General features: G+C 40.8%; 1 long non-coding RNA gene across 1 annotated transcript; it reads right to left on the bottom strand.

The window, feature by feature from the left end:
- Positions 1–379: 379 nt before the first annotated feature.
- LOC135298230 (uncharacterized) lies at positions 380–4,809 on the bottom strand. The gene is made up of 3 exons (XR_010360242.1): positions 4,483–4,809; positions 1,083–1,335; positions 380–684 (listed from the first exon to the last, which is right to left on the bottom strand). It is a non-coding gene; the product is annotated as an uncharacterized LOC135298230 (long non-coding RNA).

The following is a 4,809-nucleotide window of genomic DNA, read 5'->3' as shown; positions in this document are numbered from 1 at the left end:
CAAAATTTATATGAAGACTGTTGATCTGTTTGGGAGTGTTATGGTAGGCTCATCAATTTTTCTTGGGCTGACCTAATAATTACCTTCATCAAGGCAAGGCTTGTATGCCTTAAATTCCTTCTTGCTTTGTTGGTTTATACGCTAACCTGTTTTTGCCAGCACTTCAAATACATCTGTGTTTGGAGGGGAGTAAAAATAAGACAGTTTTGTCACTTAGATGAGACTTTTAAGGCTCAGGGGTGCTCAGGCTTTTTTGATGGAGGGGCATGTGTGGTGGAATCCTAAAAAAACCCTCACAGGAGCAATTTCATTTTAATGCTATTACAATAAGACAGACTAATTCTCCTGAGCTATGTTTAATTTTGCTGTTGTGCTGTTAAAGCACTGGAGATGTTGTAGCCCAGACTTCTGGACGTAGTTCGGACTCCACATGGCACACTGAATTTCAGGCCAGTGTGTCCTAACCTTCCTGTTTTTGAACTTTGATGTCATGGTCCCTTTTTCTTCCCTTGTTCTGGAGTCAGAGTTCCCACCTTTCCATTGGAAGGAGACATCTTGTTTGGTCACAGGCAAGGCATGCATGGCAAGGGAAGCTGAGGTACTTCACCATCCCTAGATGCTGATGAGGGGCAGATCTTCATAGGACAGCCGAGAGGTTTTATCCAGAGAGGTTTTATTCTCAATCTAAATAAGCAAACATTTGTACTTTGTGTTTGTTCACAGTCATGATTGTTAATAACAATTTTTTTTTAAATTTCAATTAAAAAAGTTGAAGACCATGTACAACAGGTTGTTTTTAAATATCGCCAAGGATGGAGATGGTGCAACTTGCTACTGTTTAACCACAACAACAGTAATAATGTTTTTACTATGTTTAAATGGAGCTTTCTGTAATTCAAAATGTGCCAGTTGCCTCTTGAGCACCTCTGAGAAGAGCCTGTCTCCACCTTCTTTACTGCCATCCAAAATCCCCATCAGATATTTATGCACATGGATGGATAAGGTCTTGAGTCTTCTCCAGCCCTTGCAACCCAAGCTGTCTTGGCCTCTTTCCATGATGCATGCTCCAGTCCCTTACTCACTTTTGTTGCTCTTCACTGGATTTCCTTCTGTGTGTCTATGCCTGTCTTGTACTGGGGAAGACAAATCCATTTCCTACAATATCTACGTCGATGTATGTAAATTAAATCCACACACTGGAAGGACCGCCAGTTCTCTCCTTTCCAAGTCAGGTGCCCTGTGTTTTCCTGGGAGTGTTCCAGTGCAGAGACCATGAGCGCTGCTGCCTTCACTTGGGTGCTGGTTGCCGTGAAGCACAGAAGTGTCTCCTCCTCCCTGTGCAGAAATGTTGGCTGCAGATTAAGTGATGTTTTTGAGTGTAACCTGAGTATGTTAGATATAAAAACCCTGGGCAGAGTGCAATGAAAGTGGAAAAAGCTGCTAACATAAAATCTGCTATATTGAAGCACAGATAGAGGTTAATGCAGGGAACACTGACCTGTTATACATAGTCTATGGGCATAAGACTAGAAAATTTTGGGGGCAACGACTTGAATTAAAAGGTACGAAATCATAGAGTCAATTTACATTCTAAGCATCCCTATATTCTACTGAAGGCAATAGGTTTTTGCCTAAAAAAAGCTTTAGAACTTTTACCAAATTGAGTCAGTCTCATCTCACTGATATGAGTTTCCAGCATCCTGCTTTGGGATATCCTTAAATATGTGAGGTTTTTTGTGATGGTTGGGCCACCAACACCAACATGGTGTTCTGTAAATGCTAAGCTGACTCTTGTTCACTGTGATTTAATTTATGTATGTATTTATTTGTTTATTTTTCTGATGAGCAGTCAACACCTAATGGCACATAAATCTGTATTTGTCAAGATTTGGCATGAGACGTGGCTGGCAGTTTAAAATTCCCCTTCTTTCAGGGGAAGAGCAAGCTTTATGGAAATCACTTTTCTTCAGGGGCCAGCTGAAACTGTTTGAATTCAATAACTTGCTTTGAATGGAGCAGGTGATATCCTAAGTAGATAGGTTTGACACAAACCAGTGTGGCTGCCTTGTGCCACTGAGCTCTGCTGTGTAAATACTGCGAGTTTCTCCAAATACTGTTCAAAAGCATAGAGGAGCATTCTGGTGCAAAAATCTCTAAAGAGAAGAGCAAAAGACTAATTATTCAGGAGAAAGAAGGATTACTAATTGGCAAGGAAACCCAAGCTGCTGGAAGAACGCAGTATTCACAGGAGGGTCGGTACCATCACTGGCAGCAGCAAACTTTTCCTTATTACCTCTCATCCTGGTCTTTCATTGTGTTTGAGCTGGAAAGCTGCTGAGATAGATGAGAACTCTGCAAAGCACATGTGGTGTAAAGTCTTCACAAACTAAATGTGTCCTGTTAATCCTCAAGTGAAAGGGGCATACTGGAGCAGGAGAATCCCTTGGGTGTAAGATCCCTTTTACCTCTGGTCAAAACAAAGAGCAGAGCATCCCCTCTCTGTTTTTTTTGCAGCTCTGCAAAGGGGAAACCTGGTGGCTGGAAACTTCTGCTTGACAAAAATGAACAGGGGCTGCCTTTTTGGGTTAACACATACCAAACTCTATGAAGCAGAAAAAAATCAAGTAGAACCTCAGCAGCCACACTTGCAGAAGGAAAGTGTGTTTGTATGTTCTTTTTCACTCATTTACTGATATGAGTTCCTATTAGCTAAATTGGTTTGGATATCTCTCCCCTTTCTCAGACCATAGAATTGGTGGTCTCTGTGTCAGTTATTAAGGACAGGACTTAAAAGGAAAAATAACATTTTTCATTTGGAAATTTTCTTTAATTCCATTTCCCGTAAAGTGTGGTGAAGAGGGGAGAGAGCCTTGAGCCTGCACTGTTGACTGGTTAGTGACCTTCAGCAATTTGCATAAGTTATTTCCTCACCTATGGAATAAGGATAATGATACTCTAAAATCTACTTTAAAAAAATTGCATCAGGGTGAGATATTGTTGAACTACTGCTTTAGTACAAAGAACAAATCTTTAGCAGAAAAATTTCTGGAGACAAAATCAGCGGAGGAAAGTGAATCTTCAAAAATGTGTTATTTATAAAAATCTTTAAATTGAGACAACAGGGAAAAATTAAAATGCTCTTAACTTTTTTTTCTTTCTCTTTTATTCCCCCCACCCCCTGGTGTTTACTTTTCAACATGGTGTTGAAGTGGGTTTTGCTTTTGTCTATAATCAGTTCAACCTCCAAGTTCTCAGCACTGCAGAAGGCTCTATTTATTCTTTGCTCTGGAATTTTTGTTTTAAAGTCATAGGAATGTGGTGGCTCTTGCAGCATGCTGGGAAAGCTTATTTGGCAAAAATCTATAATTTCAACCAAACTTGAGATGACAGCACCAGAAACCAGACAATTCAAAGCTGAAGTAGATATCCTCTTCTTATTCAGAGTGGCACATAAAAGACTTCATAGCAAAGCAATGTTGCCCAAACTCCAATTTGAGGGATCTGCTGATGCCTCAACAGGTAGTGTTTGTACCAGATTTGAGAAGGGCCAAGTATCATTATCCTGTCATTAGCCTGGCAGTAGTTGTGTATTCTTGAAATTCAGTCATCTGAAGTCAAGATGCTATCTTATCTGTGAAAATCTTATCTTTCATTAAATCCTGAGGTCCCAGGACTTTGGAGATGACTCTAAAATGTGAACCCCAAAGACTCAAAAAACCCAACCAAAAAAAGTAGGAAAAAACATTGCTTTTTTTCCCTTGTTTAAATTATGTGTTTAATAAGGAACTCTTTGAACTATTAAGAATTCCAGTGGATTATTTTTAACACTCTAGGCAGTCTGTTTGGGAATTTGTGTGTCTGTGTATGTGTCATCCCATTGAAATAAGTTATTTACTCTCTTCCCTCCTAACTTTTCTCTGTGTCCTATCCTGCTAAGGGTGGTGGGTATGTGTTTTCTCACTGAGATGTGTGTCTCCACATGTCAGTAGCAGGAATGATCTCTCTCAGCGTCTCCATTCCAACTCAGTCTCATGGGGAGCTTCTGTTTCTTCTGGAAAAACTGTAACTCATCCCTATGAGTGCTGACTAGCACTTGGCTCTTGTGAGAGCTGCTCTTCTGCTGCTTTCTTACTTCAAAGTAGCCCTTGAGGTGGCATAGTGCAAGATCTCTATCACTATTGTGGAACATCATCCCAGAGTGGCAATATCAGGTGCTGTGGGGAACCATATAAAAGCCAGTGAACTATTCCTTCAAGTACTTGGATTTCTTTAAGCATGTCTAGGCTGCCAGCAGCAGATAGTCAGCTCCCCTAGAGACAGCACTGTTGAGTTGCTCTCTCAGACAATACTCTTGGCAAAAGCTTGAGGAGCAGTGTAGTCTGTAAGGGAGATTCTTATTGTCTTAGTGAGATGATATGAGCTCCCTTGCCTGGGGATGTCAGGATAAAGTCCTACATACTGTCAGAATAAAATCCTACATACTGTCAGAATATCTTTAGGGGGTGTCTCCCTTCAGCTCTTTTCCTTCCTTCTGTTGCTTGTATCATCCCTCCTTGCCAAACTGCTGTGTCCAGTAGATGCCCTCACAGCAGCTTTTCCAGAACCAAAGCACGCCCAAGATTATGATGATAGCTGGTGATGCTTCATCATCCTCCTGGAAGGGACTGCAGACACTTCTTCAGTGTCTGGGACATGAAAATGTGCATGCTTGAGAAACATAGTAAAAGATCACATCCTGAAATGCCTAAGACCATCTGGGAAGAAACATTGTTGTTAGAATTGATCCATAGGATGGCTGCATTTCATAAG

This window comes from Passer domesticus, chromosome 3 (genome assembly GCF_036417665.1).
Source record: "Passer domesticus isolate bPasDom1 chromosome 3, bPasDom1.hap1, whole genome shotgun sequence".
NCBI lineage: Eukaryota > Metazoa > Chordata > Aves > Passeriformes > Passeridae > Passer > Passer domesticus.
The sequence above is the reverse complement of the archived record's forward strand: the minus strand, read 5'-3'. Positions and strand labels throughout refer to the sequence as shown.